Genomic DNA, 13,674 nt, shown 5'->3' with positions numbered 1-13,674 from the left:
AGCATGAAGGTCCTTGTGCCCACAGATCTCCAGAGTAATCACGAATGTTAAGCACGAGTGTTAAGCACATAGGATTGCCTTTACAATAGAAAAGAGGTAAAGCGTGTTCTTCCATCCAGAGAGCTGGGGATTGGAAGTGACTAATAGCCTGTTGATATGTGTTATCTGATAGGACAGGCTAACTCAAGCTCCTACAGACAAGACTGGAGATACCTAATAGTCTAAATGACCTTCACATTATCTGTATAGCCTGAGATTTCCCCCAGGCTCCCACAACTAGAACCAATAGCTAACAGCCCAAATGACCTCTACATTATTTTTATAGCCTACCCCAGGCCTGACCCTTTCTTCTGCCCTTAAGCTAGTACAGTTCTCTAGAACCTATCTTCTTGAAAGAAATGGCTAGTACCCTGAGTTGAATTTTGATGTAATTACACTTCCTTGTGCACTGGGAATTGTTATACACCAGGAAACTTTACAAATTGTACTATTTTAAATATGCTGGTATCAGAATACCTGAAAACCACCTTCAGATTCCCCCTAAGTGTATAACTTATCAATTCACTTGTGTCAGAAGTGGGCATTAAGTAATTTAATGAATAAAATATATTATTTTGCACCTGAAGAAATAATGGTAGATGTTGGTAGCTGTTTTGGAATGAAGTATGAAACATAAATTATTCCTACAAGTAATTTTGTCTCATCAGAGGAATAAAAAGAAAGAGAGTTTTAATATTAAAAAAAAACCCAAAAGGTCCTAGGATAGATAGAGTTAAATGTGTTTTAGTTCTTGCATGTGGTTTGAACATAGGGTTGTAAGAAGGCTGTCACTTATGGAATAGTAGGCATAACAGATATTCATAGGCAGGGAATAAAATTACTCCAGGTCTCAGATAAATAGAAAGAGAGAGCAAAATTTAGAAATGTAGATAACAAAACCTACTTTTGGTCTATTTAGTAACGTAAACTTTGCTCGTAGCTCAAAATCAGGTGGTTGCATGTGCTCAGCTTCTGGTGAGAGTCATATGCTGCTCTTGTTGGAGGAAAAGCAGAATAAAAAAAAAAAACCTATGTGTCTATGTATAGAACAGAAATGAAACAAGGAATCGCCTTGCTTTGGAACAATATATCCTCCCACTACTCCTACACTACAGACCCAATGTCCTGAGAAAGATGCCCTTGACAAAGGTTCCATTTCTTAACAATACTGCCTCGATAACATTTTGATAGAGATAATTGAAACCAAATTTAGACAACTAAATTATGGAGAACGTAGTTCAAGTACAGAGAAAGAAAATCATACATGTTGTATGTACTTTAAACATTCTCCTTTCTCTCCATATCTACTTCTATTTCAGATAGGTTACTTCCCAGATTTAAAGATCATGATACTCCTTTTGCACCTCGGAACCTTAAATTCTAAAATACAGCCACTGTGCAAGTTAGAGACCCCAAGGAAATAAAACCAATGATATATAGAGATATCTAAGAGTCTGTTTATTGTGAAAACTGGCTAAAGTAATGATCTAGGACAAGAAGTCATATGATATGTTGACTATAAACTAGAGAAACAGTGAGGCAAGCAGAATTCAACCTGGATCTGTAGGCCTAAGAACCAGACATGCTGATTGTGTAGTTCTGTTCTTGAAGCTGAACGGTAAGGGGTACTGCTGTTAGAAGTCCTAGGCTCTGAAGGCCCAAGGATCTTGAATCTAATAATGGGTACAACATGCATATTCTTGCTCTATGAAAGGGAATGAATTGTTTTTCTCCAACTTTTTGATCACTGTGCTACTGAACAATATATGCAACCTTTAGTAGTATTTATTTATTTATTTATGTATTTATTTATTTATTTTGAAGCATGATGTGGTTAAGATGCCCAGTCTCACTCTGAATACCTTCTACAGCCCAAATAAGCTTTGAACCTGTAGTCTCCTTGCTTCAGAACCCCATTTAGCTGGGATAAGTAATATAAGTCACCATGTCTAGCTACATATTCTTCTGATTCAAATGTTTATATCTTCTGAAAACACTGTAACAAACGTACTCAGAAATATTGTCTTACCAGCAATCTTGATCTGACTTAACCCAGTCAAGTTGATATATAAGTTAACGATCCTTGTCAAAAATGCCCTTTGCACTGTAGCATTAACCTTTTGGATTTACCTCAGTTGTAAGCATTCTGGTCAATCTGCAGAACACCCAATTTTAACACAGGCTTTGGTTTTTTTCAAAACTGAAAGTTTTTGATACTATTTCATCAAAAGTAATTTGACATCAGCAAGGTTACAAGCAGTAGTGTGCTGTTTAGTGGGGACTGTATCTCTCTCTCTCTCTCTCTCTCTCTCTCTCTCTCTCTCTCTCTCTCACCCTCTCTCTTTCTCTCTCACACACACAAATATGGGTATCAAATTTTGCAAATCACATTTGTGTTTTTCTAGTTTTCTTTGAGTTTTTTAGTGAAACAATTATATCCTAGTAGACAGAGAGAAAGCATCATTTTTTACACCAAATCAACAAGTTTAATTTCATTTTATACAGCCTTTCCTAGCAAAAGTGATTTTTATTATTGGATACCTACATCAATACATTGTTATAACCAAAGATATCAGGAACCTATTAATTATACTTGTAGAATGTGGTTTTCTATGTTAGCGTATCTAAGCTTGCTCATTAACATTCTCTGTGTTTTGTAAGTGAGACATATTATAGATTTTTAGATTATTCCTTCCCATAAATTCTGGTGCTCCAGATTCAACAAATGTAGTGATTTAAATAAAATCTGTCCCATAGAGTCTCAGGCATTTGGACTCATGGTCCTTGGTTGGTGGCACTTTTGCTTGGATGAGTACAGACTTGCTGGAGGTAGTAAGTCACTGGGGACAGGTTTTGAGATTGAAAAGCTTTATCTATGTCCAGTTTGTTCTGTCTTCTTCATGGTTACAGTTAAGATGTAAGTACTCAGCTTCCCATTCCAGTCTTCATGCCTTCCCTTTGCTGCCACACTTCTGGGCATGATGAACTCCTATTCTTCTGAATCCATAAGGTCACATCTGTTCTTTGTTCCATACGCTGCCTTGGTTGTTCTGTTTTATCACAACACCAGAAAAGTAACTAATACACCACGTGAAAGTGCTTTTATTATTGCTTCTAATGTCTTAGTGTGTAAACAGAACCCAGCTTCACTTATTGCAGAGGGGTGCATAAAAAGAGAATGAGGTTTTTAGCACCATGGAAGGTTGCAGCATCTTTTTCTCCTTTTCTGTTATCATTTAAGAACTTAGAAACTAAACATGTAGGAGATATGAACCAGCTCTCCCCGATCTGGTTTAATGAACACCTTTGCATAAGATTTTGACGTATCAGCTTTTGAATCAGCTGTTTTACCATACCCACAGGTATTCTTCATGTCTCTTGTCAAAATATTCTGGCTCAAAAGTTGCCCTCTCTAGAAGAATTCTACATAAAACTGAACCCAGCTTTATATGGAAAACACTTTCTCAGCTTTAGATTTTTTTTTTTTCTTGGTCATTTGAAGCAGTTTGAGTTTTTGTTTTGATAGGACTTGAATAACACTTGCATGTTAAACTTTAATGGAATAGTGAAGTCCTGAATGGTGTATATTAGGAAAATATTTGCCAGATGATGATATATGCCAAAGCAGTAACACTGAGACTAGCTACTTTGTTTGGTCTTGCTAGGACTGTTTGACTCCTTGCTCATATGTTAACATCAGGATCGTCAAGGCAGCAATTTAATAGCCAGCTAATATTTGTGAGAGCTGATTCAGGTTAGGAGGGCAGTAGTCTGATAAATGTGATTAGTGTCCTTACAGAACAATTCTCAGATATTTGACTTGCCAATCGAAGACGTGAATATACAGAAAATGACAGCCATCTGTGAAGCAGGAAGCTGTCTTTGATTGGTCACTGTGTCTTCCTGGACTTTAATCTATAATGACCAGCCTTCAGAGTTTTGAAAATTAATTTCTTTTAACTATAAGCCAGAGAGAGAGATTATGATATTTGGTGTAGAAGATTAAGCTGACTGAACTGTTCCTTCATGGTCTTTTCCACATCAACATTGAAGAGGCAAAGGTTATTCCATTTTATTTGTCTTCAGAAAATAATGTGCCTATTTGTAGAAGTCTTAACCTAGCTCCTAAAAGTGTACTTATACAATATTTACTTATATGCAAAGATTATAACACAGATATTAGTTTCACAAGTGTAATCATAGCACAGCTAAAATCCATAATCTTATAAATATTTGGTAGCTCTAATAGTTGAAAGTCATTCGTTATTAAAAACTAAATTGCCTTTTTAAAGTTATATTCATGTGAATAAAGTACACAGTGGGCATTTATAGAACAAATGTTTTATTTGAACAATTTTATTAAATATTTATATTGGATTTTAGACTTGTATGAAGTTTAAGGACTCAAATTCTTAGGTTTTCATTTTTCATATAAAAACATATAATCTCTCCCAAAGGCACAAAGTCACTCAACAAATGGACAAATGAATGGTGAACAAAACACATTCTATCTGTAATGCAGTGCACTCTCTGAAAGAATTAGAGATCAAACTAACACATATATTTCCAGGTGCTATATGTTCAGGTAAATTGAACACTACATTTACACTAAGATCTCTAAAAACCATGGAAAATACTCATGCAATATTCCATTTGATAGATATTTTAGTCTTGATTCTGTATAGTACACTTTGTAAGCCTTTCAAGTTATTTTTCACATTTTCTTTGGTGAATGTAGAGAACATTAGTTGAAGTAAATGATGTCAGCTAATTGTAAAATAGGTAAATGTGAGTAACCACCTTCTGTAACTAGTACTTTAGATCCGTGCTGACTTAACCATCAACATGCAAGCTATGTATCTTTCAAGCCTCTCCTTCATGGGTTCACTACAGTTGTCTTAGATTTTGCTTTTAGAAGATTTTCCTTAAATTATCTTCCTGCCTTTTCTTTCTTATCTGAATGTGCTTTCTGCTTTTTGTAGATACTTGGTTAGATTTCCATTATCATAAATGAGTAAGATATTTTAAAATATGTAAAAAGGGCATTACAATGTTAGAAAGATTATATTCATATAAATGTTTTACAGAACAAAATTATATCTAATATCATGCTACAACTATAAACAAAAAAGTTAAGAAGCCACACACACAGACACACACAGACACACACAGACACACACACATATAGTATATATATATATATATATATATATATATATATATATATATATATATAGAGAGAGAGAGAGAGAGAGAGAGAGAGAGGTGTACAATGTTGATCTTTGCCAGAACTTCTGTGCTTTCTTTCCTCTAGATACAGACAAATCTGGATAACTGAACACTCATGAATAATGTCATTAATAAGCAATGAAAATTAAATGCTACTTCAATAAAATATAACTCTTTTACTCCTAATTGTTATGTTCTTTGAAAAGTAGATTATTATTGGGTCTTTTTACCTAAAAATTTTGGTTATAGTGTTACTTTTTAAAAAATTGATTTTAAGCTAAAATACTTGAAAATGATTTTAAAGAAAAATGTGATAATATGGTACTTGAAAATAGGCCCTTCAAGAAAATTATATGTCAGTCTATACCATTACCATTATACACTACTTCAAATTACCTGGCATCTATAGAAAGTGCTAAGTGATGCTTGAATTAATCTGAAGTCAGAACTTAAAACATTGCATATTCTGGTCTTCTTCTAGTATCTAAGGGAGTATGTGTGCATGTGAATAGTTCTTCCTCTATCTCAATTACATCAGTGTGATTGGTCTGTGATCTTCTAGATGAAGTTCTTATAATGGTTACTTAAATCCTTTTCCTCTTTTCAGTATTATAGTTTTAATTAATAATAAGTCAAGGCATAAATAGTCATTTACCCCAGGAAATTTATTGATCAGTTACCTGTACATTAGCTAGAAACAGTAATTATTTGGATGCAGTCATTCCTAAATCAATATTTACAAAAAAAAAGATAGCAACTGAGTAATATTCGTACATAGACAAAATGCCAAAATGCTACTCATTAATAATTACACAAATATAAAACTGTATGTGCAAACTACTAACAGTCTCCAAGAAGCCCCTCTCAATAGACTTGAAAATGCTATGATTAATACATTGATCCTTTCCACACGGTTCTTCATATCTGTTACTTTGTTGTAGATTTAGGATTTGTGCAGAATATTAGTCAATCAATACTTAACTCACTTGACTCATAAATTGTGTTTATCTTCTTTATTAGGGTATAATTGGCAGAAAATATAAATTATATACACAGTGTACACAATAGAATACTTTAATATAAGAATAATTGTGTCCTAGTTGTGATTTCTACTGCCGGGATAAAATAGCATGACGAAAATCAAATTGAGAAGGAAAAAGTTTATTTCATCTTAGTCCTTGTAGTCTCTCATTTAGGGAAGTCAGGACCTGAACCTAGAGGCAGGAACTGATGCAAAGGACATGGTGGGGTGCTGATTATTTGCTTCCTCCTTATGGGTTTCTCAGTTTGCCTCTTATAGCACTCCTTAACACCAGTCCAGGGTGTCATCATCCACAGTGGGCTGCACCCTCTTCTAGAAAACACTAATTACAAAAATGCCCTACAGGCTTTCCTACACTCTGGTCTATGATATGATTCTCAATTGAGTTTCCTTCCTCTCAGATGATTCTAGCTTGTGTCAAGGTGACATAAAACCAGTCAGGACAATGGTGAAACGTATAAATCAACGTTGTCACATTTGTGACTTCACATCCTTTTTGTTTGAGTGCGGGATAGGGGGAACACACAGAAAAATCTCTCATCAATTTTTGAGTCCTTTGCATGAAACTATTAACTGCAATTAAGCTGACCTCTTCGGTTTCTTTGCCTTGTCCAAGTGCAACTTCGGTACAGTTTGACAAACATGTTGTTGAGAGCAAGGAGAATATTATGCTGTGTTTGTCAAGAGGATTTTTTTTCTCAAGAGGAACTGCAGTCAGTGTGTGTTTTTCCATTCAGATTTAACACTGTGCTTTTTCATAGTGAAACTTCCAATCCAGAGCTTTGCATCACTCTGACTTTGCCAATAAAACAACAGTGAAGCTCCAACTGCTTTACTCATGTAAAGCTGTGCTTGACCCTCAGACTGCCCCAGCAATGATCTGTTATGTTGCAGGCTTAGATGAGTGACTGAGAGTATCAGGACCCACAAGTTTGCTTTGAGGAAGCCTTACTGTTGTCTAATGCCTAGATTTCCATAGAATAGCAATTAAACGGGATTGTTTCTTGGTGCTATGGGGTCAATATCATTCATTCCAAGTCATTGTGTTTAATTCCAAAACTTTAAACTGGAACTAAAGAGAGAGTTCAGTTAGTAAAGTGCTTGCAGTGCAGACAGGATGCCTTGGGTTTGATCTTCAGAAGCCATATAAAAATCCAGCTGTGAGATGCCATTTTGTAATCTCAGTGCTAAGGAGTTGTAGCCGGTTGAAGAACGATGCTCAAGGAAAAACTATGCACATGCACATTTAACGTTTTTGAAAGTCTTACATGCAAAGAAAAGAAAAAAATGTATTTTTATATAAACTTCTGGGTTTACATACAGTATTCTGGTTATGAAAGAAGTGATTTGTTATACTATGAAAATGCTTAAGTCTAAGTTATTTTCACTTTATTTTTTCATTCATTAATTTATTTATTCACTTTACATTCTGATTGCAGCCTCCATCCCTTCTCTCCTCCCAGTCTCACCTTCTCACTCTCTTTCTCCCATTCCTTTCTCCCCTTCTCTGAAAAGAAGGGAAGTTCCCTACCCTCCTCCTGCCCCATGTCAACGTTTCCCCGGGCAAATCAAGTCTCATGAAGACTGAGTTCATCCTCTCCCACTGAGGCCAGACAAGGCAGCCCAGCTAGGGGAAAGGGGTCCAGAAGTGGGCAACAGAGCCTGGTTCAGAGACAGGCCTTACTCCAATTGTTGGGTGTGGTGGTTTGAATATGCTTGGCCCTCAGAGAGTGGCACCAATTGGAGGTGTGGCCTTTTTGGAGTAAGCCTCACCATGTTTGGAGAAGTGTGTCACTGTGAGTGAAACTGGGGGGCTTTGAAACTCCTTCCAGTGCAGAAGAGTCAAACTTCTCCTAGCGGCCTTCAGATGATGATGTATGACTCTCAGCTCCTCCTGCACCATGCCTTGTCTGGATCATATGCTCCCACTATATTCATAATAGACTGAACCTCCCAAACTGTAAGCCAGTCCCAATTAAATATTATCCTTGTAAGAGTTGCCACAGTTATGGTGTCTGTTCTGCCAAGGACCAGCTCCAGCCTTCACAATTATTGATGATGCAGTACACAGTGATGATCTGTGGCCTTGTAGCTTTCCCTTGCTGTTCTGGGGCAGAAGCTGATGGCTTCTGGAAATTTAACTCTCTTTAGCTATTCTTCTGTGGCTGTTTATTTTCAGCAATTCTTGTGCCCTTAATTCTTTGCTACTGCATGACCAAAAGCCATTGGCTTCTGGTAATTGACTCCTGCTGTTAGCAGCAGGGTTGGGAGGTGATTAAGAAAAATAAAGGCTTAATTGCTAGAACACTTTTCTCTCTGGCTCAAGGACTCCTTGCTGGCCAGGTAAGAGGCTTGGAGTTCCTTAACTCTTTGTGAACCAGAGAAAAAAGAAAATAAAAGAAAGAAAAATGAATGAAAGAAAAGAGAGAAAATCAGGTATACAGAAAAAAAAAACCATCTCACTCTGGATGAAGCAGAGAAAAGAAGCTCCAACAAACTTTTATTGACACCTGCAGAAACACACACACACACACACTGGATGATGCTGAAGAAAGCTGCATTGTCATTTTATTGTGATTCTTAGGTGTTTTTTTGTTTGTTTGTTTTTTGAGACAGAGTTTCTCTGTGTAGCCCTGGCTGTCCTGGAACTCACTCTGTAGACCAGGCTGGCCTCGAACTCAGAAATCCGCCTGCCTCTGCCTCCCAAGTGCTGGGATTAAAGGCATGCGCCACCACCGCCCGGCTTTTTTATTCTTTTTTTTTTTTTTTTTTTTTTTTTTTTTGTGATTCTTAGTTTTTATACTTTCTCTAAAAAATTATCTCACACAACTATCAGGTAGAACCATTATTATAGCAAGATAACTGATTACTTGTCATAGATATTAAGGAATTACAACAAAATTGTTTAAATGTCTTTTCATTAAGACTGGTATCTGACTAAGCATTCATTATACATTACTAGCCCCCCATAAGTTCTTTATAAGTTTAAAGTAATAATTTTTATGTCACAAGTTAGCACAATACTGTCAAGAGATAAATTATCTGCCTCCTGTCATGTTAGCTGTAAAGGTTTGTACAGATAAACTAGTCAATAATTCATTTTCTGTTCTTACACAATAAATTGCCTATTTTCAGTTTATTACTTTAGTTACCAGATAATGGTCTCACACCTAATCGAGAAGGAATGTTTTCCATGATCATCAATTTGTTCCAAACCTGCTTTCTTTTTCTAGTGCAATTAGCTTGTGACACATGAAGATTTACAGAGCTCTAATTGCTGTTTTTATAGAGAGGTTGAAATTACTCATATCAATTTACAAATTCTATAAAATCATTATCAGGAATTATGAAATCATCAATTTGTCTATACAGCATTACTACATAAGAGTATGTCTTCATGTTAATTTGCCAAAAATCTGCCCAGTAGGGTGAGCTAATGCCTCGTAATCATTATGCTGTGTAATAGTGATAGGAAAAGCTATTAGCAGCAATAAGCAATCCTGAGATGAAGTCTCTTGGGACCTTGCCTCTCAGAGCTCACCCATCATAGGCTGTGCAAAATGGTGGGCATATCCAGAAATTTCCTAGATGGCTCATGATAGGGACCCACATGAAGACCAAGCTAAAAATACACTCTCAATTTTGTGAACATGACTGTGAGTTGTCAGACTGTTGAGTTTGGCTTCATGTAGTGTACACATTGTGTTCTTTAAGTAGCTAAGAAACCAAAGGTACCTTAATTCTCAGATACATAACATACATGAAGTCATGATGTTCTTATGCAATATCAAATATTATATTATGATTATAATTTTCTTCAAAACAATATTGCTCAAAATTATTGAGACTAATTTGGAATGCTTTTAATAATTATCTTAAAGTTTTGATATTTAAATATAAAATGAAATAAAGTTATTTATTTATTGATTGATGTTATTCATAAGGTTTATTCATAAAATTCTTACAGAAATTTTTATCCCTGAATTAGTGTCACACACACAAGGAAGTAGTCTCAATTCTATGTGAGGCAGTGTTTTTTATAAGTCCTGCAAGATTGGAGAAGCACAACCTAACCCATTCTTTAAAAAAATTACTCTGATGTAGAATATTCAACCCATCTATTTCCTGGAATAAAAAGAAGTGCTGGGATCTTTCACCAAGATTTGTTTGTTTTTGTTTTGTTTTGTTTTGTTTTGTTTTTAATCTTTAATATTGTCTTTTACAGTCCAGTCTTTATTCTTCTCCAGGTAACCCCCCCAACAAAGTTTCTCATCCCATTCTTCCTCCCATTGTTCCAAGTAGATGTCCCCACACCCTTTCTCAAGAGTTTAGGTACATATAAGAGTTTCTCAAGAGTTAGGTACATATTCTCTCACAGAGGCCAGACCAGGCAGTCCTCTGCTGTATATGTAAGACTTAGTTTCAAGAGGCCCATATCCTCCTTCTTCTACTTCTTGCCTTCATGCTTATGTTCCTTGAAGAGACTGCTATCAGAGAGTCTTTTAGAACCACTGTGTTATTTTGCTTCTTCCAAAAACTTGTCCAAACCGAAAGGATCTTCCTCAAACTGAATTGGTCTTTCTTGGCCACTTTGTCTATGATCTGAACCAGAAATGGCCTTATCAGGAATAATTCTGTTGGTCTTTATCCTGGTTTCAATGTCGTCACCACACGTGTCCTTGTCCAGATTTTTACTGGGTCTGTAGATACTCTTAGTCAGAGCTTTGCTACCTCTCCATTCCTGATCATAAACATTGTAAATTTCATCTTCCTTGTCTGCAAACCCACTGTTCACATCTTGTATTGGTTGAAGAGCCTTTGGTCATACTGAACTTCATTGGAAGTTTGAGGATTGGGCACACCAAGAGCAATGACTTCTCTGATACTTCGATTTTCATTTCTCTGTAGATTTGACCTCTTATCAGGAGCTGCCCTGGAAAGGTTCCAACTGTGCTGTCTCTCTTTTCTCCTGTCATGATAGATATTATCCCTTTCATGAGCCACTCCATCCTCTTTTTCCATGTGTGTTTTGATCCCAGCTCTCCTTTTTCTGGCTATCTGGGTCATTCCTCTAAGTTTCTCTCCTTTTCTTTTTGAGCCATCTTTCTTTCTACTTGGGCTCACATTTCCACCACTTCATGTGTCTTCCAATCAGCATTTCATTTATGTGGACAGTCTGAAGTCCTCTTCCATCAGCAGCCAGCCATTTAACTAATGGAATCGTATACCCCTTAGAATTCTTTCACTTAGAAATACAAGGAGGATTTTCCACTCCTGCTGTTCCTTTACAGTCATCTTCCGAGGAGGAGTGTGTGTTACAGGTGCAGGAAGAGATGGTGATTCCTGAGGAATTTTATTAATCTTGAATCTTGGATGCTCCATTGGGTCTTTCTATGTTTCTACCTTCCGAATAGCCCTCTGTTTAGCTCCAGAATTGAATGCTTCTCCTTGATGAGATGGAGTGTCCTGGATATACTGAGCAGGAGCCCACATGTCAGCTGCATGAACTGGAATGCAACCTTCCTTAATACTATCTTCTCCAAGGCTACACTTGTTTATGCTGTTATCCCTTTAATCATATCTTCATCGGGCCTTTGCAGGTCTGGGTCATCTGGATTCATAACCTCTGGAACCACGTCAGTGTATTTGCTGTAAATGACATTGTCTTTGGACGGTACCTGTCGAGCAATTGCATCATATGTAATTGTCCCTTCATGATCCAACTGAATGGCCAGAGCATTTGACTTTTTTTTTTTTTTTTTTTTTTTTGAGTTAAGTGTCACCTTGTTTGGAGAAGTGTGTCACCATGAGTTAAACTAGGGGACTTTGAAACTCCTTCTCATGCAGAAGTGTCAAACTTCTCCTAGCGGCCTTTAGATGCAGAGTCAACTGGGCCACATGGATTTCCGGGAAAGCACCTCCATCTACCAAATTTCCTAGCAACCACGGAATCCAGCCTTTCCTGAATCCACATGAGGGAGGCTCCCTTTGAGAGGAGACGAGAGAGGTCTGCAGTTACCCTTTCTTCAGCTTCAGGTTGCTTCTGAAATAACTGAGTAGGCTCAGGTAAAAAGCTGGTGAGCACCATCTTCTCCGAAGGAGGACTGAGACAAGTAAGAAAGATAATTCTTTCTTTCTGAGATAGGGTTTTTCTGTGTAGTCCTGGTTGTTCTGAAACTCTTTCTACAGACCAGGTTGGCCTAGATCAGATATCTGCTTGCCTGTGCCACCCAATTTGAAGGCAGCCAGGAGAGACTACTGTGTCAATTTAGTTATTTTTATTTATTTAATATGTATATTTTTTATTTTTTATGTACATTAGTGTTTTGCTTACATGTATATATGTGTTAGAGTGTCAGAAGCCCTGGAACGGGAATTTATAGACAAGTGTGAGCTGCCATGTGGGTGCTGGGAATTGAACTCAGGTCCTTTATAATAGCATCTCGTAACCACTGAGCTATCTCCCTAGCCACAAGTTATTTATCACTAAATATTACACCAATGATTCTATAAAATACCTCGATTAAAATTTATGATAGAACTGATTGCGTCTGTGTTTAAGGAACATTATGTTAAGATTTCGTTTCTTTTCAAATAAAGTCTTCATAAATTCTTTTTTAAAGATTTATTTATTTTTTTAAGTGTATCCATGTGTGTCTCCATAGGTATGTTCATATGACTTTAGGTTCCCTTAGAAAGCAGAGGTGTTAGATCTCCTTATAACTAGAGCTAAATATAGTTTTATGCTTCTAGACTTGGGTGCTTGGAATTGAACTATGTCTGCTGTGATAGCAGCAATGCACTCCAAACTACTCAGCCATCTTTTCGGCCCCACTTTCGTATATAATATTTCAGAACTGAAATTTTGCTATGTTCATGAAATAGACATGATCTCAGGCAAAACAAACAGTAAATGAAGTGAAAAGTTCACTTTTACTTTTTTGTGATAATCAAGATCAGGGCTTAGCAAACATTTTCTGTAGAGGCAAGTAACAGATACTTTGTATCTCTTGTGCTGTGCTACAACTACTCATCTCCAAGTACAGAGAAGAAGTTGTTCAGAGTACAGTACAGAGAAGAAGTGCTCCTTAGGTAAAAGGTAAAGGCTTGAGATGGCTGTTTCAACAAAGTTATTAGCAAAATCATGCCCTGAGCCTTCTGTGACTAATCTAGTTTGCCTACCCCTTTCCTCTGCTATTGTAATTTAATTACAATATCAATTACATTTTAAAAAAAACCCATGGTGATTTCCCAGGATTAGGATTATCTTCAATGTATACATACATATATAATCACATATATATGAGTAAGAAAGGAAGATTCTGAAAGACCAGATTTTTCCCTTGTTCTTTTTGTTTTGCTTT

The 13,674-nt window shown here is 36.5% G+C and overlaps 1 pseudogene; it reads right to left on the bottom strand.

Annotated features, from left to right (window-relative positions):
* Positions 1-10,732: 10,732 nt before the first annotated feature.
* Positions 10,733-12,398, bottom strand: LOC117717326 (SNW domain-containing protein 1 pseudogene; annotated as a pseudogene).
* Positions 12,399-13,674: the final 1,276 nt, after the last annotated feature.

The sequence above is a fragment of the Arvicanthis niloticus genome, chromosome 11 (assembly GCF_011762505.2).
Source record: "Arvicanthis niloticus isolate mArvNil1 chromosome 11, mArvNil1.pat.X, whole genome shotgun sequence".
NCBI classification, from domain to species: domain Eukaryota; kingdom Metazoa; phylum Chordata; class Mammalia; order Rodentia; family Muridae; genus Arvicanthis; species Arvicanthis niloticus.
Note: the sequence above shows the minus strand (reverse complement) of the source record. Positions and strands in the feature narration are given on the sequence as shown.